A 12929-nucleotide genomic window follows, 5' to 3' on the forward strand; every position below is an offset into this window, starting at 1 on the left:
AAGGAAAATAGTATCGCATCATAGCTGGAGGAATAAATTACCGGACATATGCCCACGTGATTAATACGTCACAGGCTAAATAAAAAGCATGCCGTACGTATCAGATAAACTGTGCATATCCTATATGGACAAAGTGAAACCTCATATAAAGAATATATATGTTTTATATTAATAACTGGTGCAATTAGGCCTGCATATAGAAGGTCAGGTGAAGTAAACGCGAAAACGCATAATAACGAGATTAGTGGAGAGATGCAAAAATATATATAATTATCTAATGAAATCATTCATATATAAATAAATAAATAAAATAGAATAGAATAGAGTGGATAAAATAGAGTGTATATGAAACCAATAAAATGATCAAATTGAAATTAGTGCTTGGACATATGAACATATGACTGGTAATGAATATAAATAAATAAATAAATAAATATAATATATATAACATGTAAGGTAAGGGGGGGGGGGAGGAGAAAAGGGGGGGTGGAGGAAAACCTGTATGGTCAAGGCACATCCAGCTAAATACATTTCAATGGATATAAAGTGGAGCGTCAACATCAGGGCCAAGGAGTAACAGCGCTCATCCCTATGTGATAGTGTGGGACAGTGGGGGAGGGAAGTGGCAATCGGAGGAAGTGAAAGGGAAGAGCGCACATTAATCCAAGGCCCAAGGTTGAAACACACCGAACCAAGGGAGCACATACCACAATTCGAACTGATGAATTAATATATACATATGTGCACGCATATATATACACACATATATATACATATATATATGCGCGCACCCATACACATGCAAAATGAATAACACACAATCAAGCAAGCATAGTGTCACTAGCAATAAGAGAATAAATCCCAGTAGTTATACTACCACTAAAACCAGCACTAAAATTGCGGTGCATAAAGAAGAATCAATCTGATAGATCATTCAGTCCATTCCAGAGATAGTCCAGACGTAATGTTGTATTTCCGAATAATTATCCAATTTCCCCAACATGTATACATACAGCAAACTCGAATATTCTCCATCGTATATAATCAGAAGTGCTAAACTGAATAAGAAAATAAGAAATATAGAAATTAAAAACCAAAATGGATTAAAATCAATTAAAACCATATAACATGATGGAAAACGATATAGACTCACTAGTGGTCACAAAAAGGGGACAAAGCTGAGATTCTCATTGAGTCCCAGGGGGGAAACCGTGTTCAGAGTCCATATCCACTTGGCCTCAAGTCTTGCTAGTTGTTTTTTAACATTCCCACCTCTTATGTGGGGGCGAATATGATCTATCCCCCTCACCAAAAATTGTGAAGCATCACAATTATGGTGAAGTTTGAAATGTTTCGGGATAGTCTTTAAAGTGGATATGTCAACAATGTCTTTAGCTGCCAAAATTCCGTTTACATGTTCGCGTGTTCTGACCTTAAGTTGGCGAGAGGTGAGCCCAACGTAAATCAGTCCACATGGACATGTGGCATAGTATACAACAGCCTTAGTGGTACATGTGATGGAATGTGTAATATTAAAGATCCTATTGGCCTTTGAATCAGTAAATGTTTTGGCCTTAATAATATTCACACATGCAACACAATTCCCACAAGGAGAGCAACCCCAAGGTGGACGATACTGGTCAAGGAAGGTGATAGATCTGTTGGTGTAATGACTTTGAACTAATCTATCACGTAAATTAGTCGACCTCCTGAAGGTAATGTTGGGTCTAGTATTAAGGTACTGGGAGAACACTGGATCTGTAGTCAATATTGGCCAAAATCTCTCAAGACAAGAGTACAGGAAGGAATATTGTGAATTAAATTTTGTAATAAACCTCACCTTGTTGTTTGTGATTTTGCATGGTTCAGAATTATATAATAAGTAGAGTTGAGCGCGGTTCGTGGTTCGTGGTTCTCCAGTTCTAGGCTCGAGTGATTTTGGGGCATGTTCTAGATCGAACTAGAACTCGAGCTTTTTGCAAAAGCTCGATAGTTCTAGAAACGTTCGAGAACGGTTCTAGCAGCCAAAAAACAGCTAAATCATAGCTTGGTTTCTGCTGTAATAGTGTAAGTCACTCTGTGAATCAAACTATTATCACATTTCAGTGTATAGTGTGCGTGAACAGCGCCTTCAGATCACTGCTGTTTCTATAATGGCGATCGCCATTTTTTTTTTTTTTTTTCTTGTCTTCCTTCCCTAAGCGCGCGCGTCTTGTGGGGCGGGCCAGCATGTCAGCCAATCACAGACACACACACAGCTAAGTGGACTTTGAGCCAGAGAAGCAACGGCATGTGTGATAGGATCTGCATGTCACATGTCCCTGCATTATAAAACCGGACATTTTCTTCACGGACGCCATTATCTGCCTTCTGCGTCTTTGGTGTCAGACATCACTGTCGCAGCTCCGTCTTGAGTCCTATCGCTGATACAGCTGTATGCGCTGCATACACAGCGTTAGACAGCATAGGGAGAGCACTTTATAGCAGTCCTTTTAAGGGCTCAAACCGGCAGGGTCAGAGTTAAGGTGACAGGTCCTGAAAACAGCGCCAGCGTCTGTGCAGCCAAGGTCAGGGATTTCCTCCCTGCATTTCACCATTAGGAGGGAATAGAAAGGCAGGCTTCCATTCCTCTACCCAGAGCACCACAATCCTGCCACTGTACCCTCTTGTCCTCTGCACACTCCAACTCATAACTAAGCCATTATACTAGCAAACACTCAGTGTACCTAGTGGCATCCTATCTGTGGCTATTGGACTTTGCTATAGTCCCACTAGTGCAAAGACATTTGCAGAGCACGTCTGCCTGCATTGCACACTACAACTAATTATAACTAAGCCATTATACTAGCAAACACTCAGTGTACCTAGTGGCATCCTATACGTGGCTATTGGACTTTGCTATAGTCCCACTAGTGCCAAGACATTTGCAGAGCGCATCTGCCTGCGTTGCACACTCCAACTAATTATAACTAAGCCATTATACTAGCAAACACTTAGTGTACCTAGTGGCATCCTATACGTGGCTATTGGACTTTGCTATAGTCCCACTAGTGCCAAGACATTTGCAGAGCGCATCTGCCTGCGTTGCACACTCCAACTAATTATAACTAAGCCATTATACTAGCACACACTCAGTGTACCTAGTGGCATCCTATACGTGGCTATTGGACTTTGCTATAGTCCCACTAGTGCCAAGACATTTGCAGAGCGCATCTGCCTGCGTTGCACACTCCAACTAATTATAACTAAGCCATTATACTAGCACACACTCAGTGTACCTAGTGGCATCCTATACGTGGCTATTGGACTTTGCTATAGTCCCACTAGTGCCAAGACATTTGCAGAGCGCATCTGCCTGCGTTGCACACTCCAACTAATTATAACTAAGCCATTATACTAGCAAACACTTAGTGTACCTAGTGGCATCCTATACGTGGCTATTGGACTTTGCTATAGTCCCACTAGTGCCAAGACATTTGCAGAGCGCATCTGCCTGCGTTGCACACTCCAACTAATTATAACTAAGCCATTATACTAGCAAACACTCAGTGTACCTAGTGGCATCCTATACGTGGCTATTGGACTTTGCTATAGTCCCACTAGTGCCAAGACATTTGCAGAGCGCATCTGCCTGCGTTGCACACTCCAACTAATTATAACTAAGCCATTATACTAGCAAACACTTAGTGTACCTAGTGGCATCCTATACGTGGCTATTGGACTTTGCTTTAGTCCCACTAGTGCCAAGACATTTGCAGAACGCATCTGCCTGCGTTGCACACTCCAACTAATTATAACTAAGCCATTATACTAGCACACACTCAGTGTACCTAGTGGCATCCTATACGTGGCTATTGGACTTTGCTATAGTCCCACTAGTGCCAAGACATTTGCAGAGCGCATCTGCCTGCGTTGCACACTCCAACTAATTATAACTAAGCCATTATACTAGCACACACTCAGTGTACCTAGTGGCATCCTATACGTGGCTATTGGACTTTGCTATAGTCCCACTAGTGCCAAGACATTTGCAGAGCGCATCTGCCTGCGTTGCACACTCCAACTAATTATAACTAAGCCATTATACTAGCAAACACTTAGTGTACCTAGTGGCATCCTATACGTGGCTATTGGACTTTGCTATAGTCCCACTAGTGCCAAGACATTTGCAGAGCGCATCTGCCTGCGTTGCACACTCCAACTAATTATAACTAAGCCATTATACTAGCACACACTCAGTGTACCTAGTGGCATCCTATACGTGGCTATTGGACTTTGCTATAGTCCCACTAGTGCCAAGACATTTGCAGAGCGCATTTGCCTGCGTTGCACACTCCAGCTAATTATAACTAAGCCATTATACTAGCACACACTCAGTGTACCTAGTGGCATCCTATACGTGGCTATTGGACTTTGCTATAGTCCCACTAGTGCCAAGACATTTGCAGAGCGCATCTGCCTGCGTTGCACACTCCAACTAATTATAACTAAGCCATTATACTAGCAAACACTTAGTGTACCTAGTGGCATCCTATACGTGGCTATTGGACTTTGCTATAGTCCCACTAGTGCCAAGACATTTGCAGAGCGCATCTGCCTGCGTTGCACACTCCAACTAATTATAACTAAGCCATTATACTAGCAAACACTCAGTGTACCTAGTGGCATCCTATACGTGGCTATTGGACTTTGCTATAGTCCCACTAGTGCCAAGACATTTGCAGAGCGCATCTGCCTGCGTTGCACACTCCAACTAATTATAACTAAGCCATTATACTAGCAAACACTTAGTGTACCTAGTGGCATCCTATACGTGGCTATTGGACTTTGCTTTAGTCCCACTAGTGCCAAGACATTTGCAGAACGCATCTGCCTGCGTTGCACACTCCAACTAATTATAACTAAGCCATTATACTAGCACACACTCAGTGTACCTAGTGGCATCCTATACGTGGCTATTGGACTTTGCTATAGTCCCACTAGTGCCAAGACATTTGCAGAGCGCATCTGCCTGCGTTGCACACTCCAACTAATTATAACTAAGCCATTATACTAGCACACACTCAGTGTACCTAGTGGCATCCTATACGTGGCTATTGGACTTTGCTATAGTCCCACTAGTGCCAAGACATTTGCAGAGCGCATCTGCCTGCGTTGCACACTCCAACTAATTATAACTAAGCCATTATACTAGCACACACTCAGTGTACCTAGTGGCATCCTATACGTGGCTATTGGACTTTGCTATAGTCCCACTAGTGCCAAGACATTTGCAGAGCGCATCTGCCTGCGTTGCACACTCCAACTAATTATAACTAAGCCATTATACTAGCAAACACTTAGTGTACCTAGTGGCATCCTATACGTGGCTATTGGTCTTTGCTATAGTCCCACTAGTGCCAAGACATTTGCAGAGCGCATCTGCCTGCGTTGCACACTCCAACTAATTATAACTAAGCCATTATACTAGCAAACACTCAGTGTACCTAGTGGCATCCTATACGTGGCTATTGGACTTTGCTATAGTCCCACTAGTGCCAAGACATTTGCAGAGCGCATCTGCCTGCGTTGCACACTCCAACTAATTATAACTAAGCCATTATACTAGCAAACACTTAGTGTACCTAGTGGCATCCTATACGTGGCTATTGGACTTTGCTTTAGTCCCACTAGTGCCAAGACATTTGCAGAACGCATCTGCCTGCGTTGCACACTCCAACTAATTATAACTAAGCCATTATACTAGCACACACTCAGTGTACCTAGTGGCATCCTATACGTGGCTATTGGACTTTGCTATAGTCCCACTAGTGCCAAGACATTTGCAGAGCGCATCTGCCTGCGTTGCACACTCCAACTAATTATAACTAAGCCATTATACTAGCAAACACTCAGTGTACCTAGTGGCATCCTATACGTGGCTATTGGACTTTGCTTTAGTCCCACTAGTGCCAAGACATTTGCAGCACGTCTGCCTGCGTTGCACACTCCAACTAATTATAACTAAGTTACATTGTCAGGGATATTTATTCTTTATTATTCTGCTGTTAATAAAGCTAGACCACCACTGCAATCTTCACCACCTCTCAATTTTTACTACCACATTTAACAGTCCACAATCTTGTCGCAATCAACATGAGTGGCAAAATGACAGATGCTGGTGGAAAGGGGAAGAGGCGTGGTGGAAAAGGCAAAAAAGGTTTTGTCAGTGGGGAAGGTGGCAAAGCTCCATTATCATCTGCTGCAGATAGACCATCTACTAGCAAAAGTAAGATGTCTACTACTTATTGTGGACAATCCGATGTGCTCCCTTTTTTACGGACACGAACAAGAGGAACAAAGGTAGATGATGGGCAAAAAAGGAAAATGCTTGAATGGATCTCAAGTGGTCCAACAAGTGCCCTCTCAGCCACTTCAAGTACCGCATCCAAAAAACACCAGTCCTCTGAGTTGTCATCCCAATCACACTTGATTTCTCCCAGCTCTGAAGTCTCCATCAGCCCTGCACAGTATGGTGGAACTGAGATGGCTGAGTCTGCAGAGCTGTTCAGTCACACTATAGCCTGGGAATCAGAGGTCTGCTCCCAAGCTACAGTGAGTACAGAACAGGAAATGGTCTGCAGTGATGCCCAGAACCTTTGTGACTCTGATTCAGGCCGTGAGGACCAAGTTTCTGAGCATAATGTTGACCCTTTGTCACAAACTCCAACACCTGTGGTTATAGACAATGAGGAACATACTGATGAAGATGAGACGCAGATACCCGATTGGGATGACAACTTAAATATTCGGTCAGGGCAAGAAGAGGCTCGGTCTGAGGGGGAGGGGAGTGCAAACACAACAATTGATGATGACGTTCTAGATCCCACCTACTGTCAACCCCCAGTCAGGCACTCGAGGAGGTCAACAGAGGCGGTGGAGGAGGATGCAACCGACGACGAAGTTACCTTGCGCCTTCCTGGACAGAGTCGGAGCACTGGTAGCACGTCTACAACTGCATCCTCAGCCACCACTCTGCCTATGAGCATTATTCGGGGTGGATCAACAGGTCGCATGGCCTCTAAGCCTTGCCTAGCCTGGTCCTTTTTTCACATCGAAAAAGATCGCCCAACTCATGTGATATGTAACATTTGTCATGATTCTGTTAGTAGAGGTCAAAACCTCAGCAGTTTGACAACTTCTTCCATGAATCGTCACATGACTAAATATCATAAGTCCCGGTGGGAAGCTCACCGTGCTGCAATGCGGCCTAGCGGAGCGAACCATCCACCGCCCGCCCCTTCCAGTGCATCCGCGCGCTCTTCATCTTCTAGGACTGTGGGGACAGCTGTCACACCTGTTTTTCCACGCAAAACTTCCACCACTGTAACCGCAACAGGCAGTTTGCTTGTAAGGTCGTCAGTTGGTTTGGAAGGGGAAACAAGTGAGTGTGTACAGCTCTCTCAGACATCGATAGCACCAACGTTGGATGAAGGCAACATCATGTCTCCGCCTGCACTTTCCTCACAAACCTGCATTTTTCCAGGGACACCCTACTCAACACCGTCTACACACAGCAGCCAGATCTCTGTCCCTCAGATGTGGTCAAATAAAAGGCCACTTCCTCCGACCCATGACAAAGCTAAGAGGTTGACTCTATCCCTCTGTAAGCTGTTGGCTACCGAAATGCTGCCTTTCCGCCTAGTGGACACACAGGATTTTAGAGACCTTATGTCTGTCGCTGTGCCCCAGTACCAGATGCCTAGTCGCCACTACTTCTCTAAGAAAGGTGTGCCCGCGCTACACCAGCATGTCGCACACAACATCACCGCTTCCTTGAGAAACTCTGTGTGTGAACGGGTGCATTTCACCACCGATACTTGGACCAGTAAGCATGGACAGGGATGTTACATGTCGCTGACTGGGCACTGGGTAACTATGGTGATAGATGGTGAAGGGTCTGCTGCACAAGTCTTGCCGTCCCCACGACTTGTGTGTCAATCCTCTGTCTGTCCAAGTTCCGCCACTGCTTCTGCATCCTCCACCTCATCTGGGTCCTCCACCTCCGCCCCAAGCCTGCCTGGTCAGGCCACCAGCGTTCTCACTGCGCAGAAGGAATCACGCACCCCTCATTACTATGCTGGCAGCAGAGCGCAACGGCATCAGGCGGTCTTTAGCTTGACATGTCTTGGTAATAAGAGTCACACAGCTGAGGAGTTGTGGTCAGCTCTGCGGTCCGAGTTTAATAAATGGTTGTCTCCACTCAACCTGCAGCCTGGTAAGGCCGTGTGCGACAATGCTGCAAACCTGGGTGCGGCCCTTCGCCTGGGCAAGGTGACACACGTACCTTGTATGGCTCACGTGTTGAACCTTGTCGTGCAGCAATTTTTAACACACTATCCCGGCCTAGATGGCCTTCTGAACAGGGCACGAAAACTGTCTGCTCACTTCCGCCGTTCAAGCGCCGCAGCTGAGCGACTTGCATCGCTCCAGAAGTCTTTCGGCCTGCCGGTTCATCGCCTGAAATGCGATGTGGCGACACGCTGGAATTCAACTCTCCACATGTTACAGCGACTGTGGCAGCACCGCAGAGCCCTGGTGCAATACGTCATGACGTATAGCCTGGGCCAACGAGATGCAGAGGTGGGGCAGATCACCCTGATGGAGTGGTCTCAGATCAAGGACCTATGCACCCTTCTGCACAGTTTCGACATGGCGACGAATATGTTTAGCGCTGACAATGCCATTATCAGCATGACGATTCCAGTCATTTACATGCTGGAGCACACGCTAAACACTATTCGGAGTCAGGGGGTGGGACAACATGAAGGGGAGGAACTACAGGAGGATTCATATGCGCAAGGGACAACAACATCACCAAGGTCCAGACGTTCATCATCACCAACGCAGCAGGCATGGGACCAAGGGGGACAGGGATCGACAAGGGCGCATAGTAGCAGGCGAAATGTTGAGCAAGGTGCAGGAGAACATGAAGAAATGGAGGACGAACTGTCCATGGACATGGAAGACTCAGCGGATGAGGGAGACCTTGGTCAAATTTCAGTTAAAAGAGGTTGGGGTCAGATGTCAGAGGAAGAAAGAACGGGTAGCACCTCTATGCCACAAACACAGCGTGGACTTGGTCCGCATGGCTGCGCAAGACACATGAGTGCCTTTTTGTTGCACTACCTCCAACATGACAGTCGTATTGTCAAAATTAGAAGTGATGATGACTACTGGATTGCCACACTATTAGATCCCCGGTACAAGTCCAAATTTTGTGACATAATTGCAGCCATAGAAAGGGACGCACGTATGCAGGAGTATCAGCAGAAGCTGTTACTAGATCTTAGCTCGGCTTTTCCACCAAACAACCGTGCAGGTGCAGGGAGTGAATCTCCCAGTTGTAACTTGACAAACATGGGACGGTCTCGTCATCTTCAACAGTCTACCCGTACCAGTAGTATGGGGAGATAAGGTATGCACACCAGTGACTATGTAAGGGGAATACATGGAATAGCAGAAACTGCTGTGTGAATACTGACATGAAAAATTCAATAGCTATATGTAAGAATGAAATGTGAAAAATGGAATCTGCATTACTGCCATGAATATATGAATAAAGAGAAATTTAGCTACTGAATTGATCAATGCAATAGAGCCCCAACACTACGCCAAAGTATTTCTCTACGTTGGGGTCCCTAGCTTGTGTGTGTCCTCTCATGCAGTTAAAAAACTTACCGTGTATGGGAAGCTGAGACCCAGGCTATATATACGATGTGGATTGGCAATAGGTGTGTATGGGGAGGGTTCACAAACGAAAAACTACTAACAAATAAGAAATAACGTTTGGAACTCCATTCTATGTCTGAACTGGGTGCAAAAACCTAAAAAAACATCACTATGGGGAGATAACGTATGCACACCAGTGACTATGTAAGGGGAATACATGGAATAGCAGAAACTGCTGTGTGAATACTGACATGAAAAATTCAATAGCTATATGTAAGAATGAAATGTGAAAAATGGAATCTGCATTACTGCCATGAATATATGAATAAAGAGAAATTTAGCTACTGAATTGATCAATGCAATAGAGCCCCAACACTACGCCAAAGTATTTTTCTACGTTGGGGTCCCTAGCTTGTGTGTGTCCTCTCATGCAGTTAAAAAACTTACCGTGTATGGGAAGCTGAGACCCAGGCTATATATACGATGTGGATTGGCAATAGGTGTGTATGGGGAGGGTTCACAAACGAAAAACTACTAACAAATAAGAAATAACGTTTGGAACTCCATTCTATGTCTGAACTGGGTGCAAAAACCTAAAAAAACATCACTATGGGGAGATAAGGTATGCACACCAGTGACTATGTAAGGGGAATACATGGAATAGCAGAAACTGCTGTGTGAATACTGACATGAAAAATTCAATAGCTATATGTAAGAATGAAATGTGAAAAATGGAATCTGCATTACTGCCATGAATATATGAATAAAGAGAAATTTAGCTACTGAATTGATCAATGCAATAGAGCCCCAACACTACGCCAAAGTATTTCTCTACGTTGGGGTCCCTAGCTTGTGTGTGTCCTCTCATGCAGTTAAAAAACTTACCGTGTATGGGAAGCTGAGACCCAGGCTATATATACGATGTGGATTGGCAATAGGTGTGTATGGGGAGGGTTCACAAACGAAAAACTACTAACAAATAAGAAATAACGTTTGGAACTCCATTCTATGTCTGAACTGGGTGCAAAAACCTAAAAAAACATCACTATGGGGAGATAAGGTATGCACACCAGTGACTATGTAAGGGGAATACATGGAATAGCAGAAACTGCTGTGTGAATACTGACATGAAAAATTCAATAGCTATATGTAAGAATGAAATGTGAAAAATGGAATCTGCATTACTGCCATGAATATATGAATAAAGAGAAATTTAGCTACTGAATTGATCAATGCAATAGAGCCCCAACACTACGCCAAAGTATTTCTCTACGTTGGGGTCCCTAGCTTGTGTGTGTCCTCTCATGCAGTTAAAAAACTTACCGTGTATGGGAAGCTGAGACCCAGGCTATATATACGATGTGGATTGGCAATAGGTGTGTATGGGGAGGGTTCACAAACGAAAAACTACTAACAAATAAGAAATAACGTTTGGAACTCCATTCTATGTCTGAACTGGGTGCAAAAACCTAAAAAAACATCACTATGGGGAGATAAGGTATGCACACCAGTGACTATGTAAGGGGAATACATGGAATAGCAGAAACTGCTGTGTGAATACTGACATGAAAAATTCAATAGCTATATGTAAGAATGAAATGTGAAAAATGGAATCTGCATTACTGCCATGAATATATGAATAAAGAGAAATTTAGCTACTGAATTGATCAATGCAATAGAGCCCCAACACTACGCCAAAGTATTTCTCTACGTTGGGGTCCCTAGCTTGTCTGTGTCCTCTCATGCAGTTAAAAAACTTACCGTGTATGGGAAGCTGAGACCCAGGCTATATATACGATGTGGATTGGCAATAGGTGTGTATGGGGAGGGTTCACAAACGAAAAACTACTAACAAATAAGAAATAACGTTTGGAACTCCATTCTATGTCTGAACTGGGTGCAAAAACCTAAAAAAACATCACTATGGGGAGATAAGGTATGCACACCAGTGACTATGTAAGGGGAATACATGGAATAGCAGAAACTGCTGTGTGAATACTGACATGAAAAATTCAATAGCTATATGTAAGAATGAAATGTGAAAAATGGAATCTGCATTACTGCCATGAATATATGAATAAAGAGAAATTTAGCTACTGAATTGATCAATGCAATAGAGCCCCAACACTACGCCAAAGTATTTCTCTACGTTGGGGTCCCTAGCTTGTGTGTGTCCTCTCATGCAGTTAAAAAACTTACCGTGTATGGGAAGCTGAGACCCAGGCTATATATACGATGTGGATTGGCAATAGGTGTGTATGGGGAGGGTTCACAAACGAAAAACTACTAACAAATAAGAAATAACGTTTGGAACTCCATTCTATGTCTGAACTGGGTGCAAAAACCTAAAAAAACATCACTATGGGGAGATAAGGTATGCACACCAGTGACTATGTAAGGGGAATACATGGAATAGCAGAAACTGCTGTGTGAATACTGACATGAAAAATTCAATAGCTATATGTAAGAATGAAATGTGAAAAATGGAATCTGCATTACTGCCATGAATATATGAATAAAGAGAAATTTAGCTACTGAATTGATCAATGCAATAGAGCCCCAACACTACGCCAAAGTATTTCTCTACGTTGGGGTCCCTAGCTTGTGTGTGTCCTCTCATGCAGTTAAAAAACTTACCGTGTATGGGAAGCTGAGACCCAGGCTATATATACGATGTGGATTGGCAATAGGTGTGTATGGGGAGGGTTCACAAACGAAAAACTACTAACAAATAAGAAATAACGTTTGGAACTCCATTCTATGTCTGAACTGGGTGCAAAAACCTAAAAAAAATCACTATGGGGAGATAAGGTATGCACACCAGTGACTATGTAAGGGGAATACATGGAATAGCAGAAACTGCTGTGTGAATACTGACATGAAAAATTCAATAGCTATATGTAAGAATGAAATGTGAAAAATGGAATCTGCATTACTGCCATGAATATATGAATAAAGAGAAATTTAGCTACTGAATTGATCAATGCAATAGAGCCCCAACACTACGCCAAAGTATTTCTCTACGTTGGGGTCCCTAGCTTGTGTGTGTCCTCTCATGCAGTTAAAAAACTTACTGTGTATGGGAAGCTGAGACCCAGGCTATATATACGATGTGGATTGGCAATAGGTGTGTATGGGGAGGGTTCACAAACGAAAAACTACTAACAAATAAGAAATAACGTTTGGAACTCCATTCTATGTCTGAACTGGGTGCAAAA

This window comes from Anomaloglossus baeobatrachus, chromosome 1, assembly GCF_048569485.1.
Source record: "Anomaloglossus baeobatrachus isolate aAnoBae1 chromosome 1, aAnoBae1.hap1, whole genome shotgun sequence".
Classification (NCBI taxonomy): Eukaryota; Metazoa; Chordata; class Amphibia; order Anura; family Aromobatidae; genus Anomaloglossus; species Anomaloglossus baeobatrachus.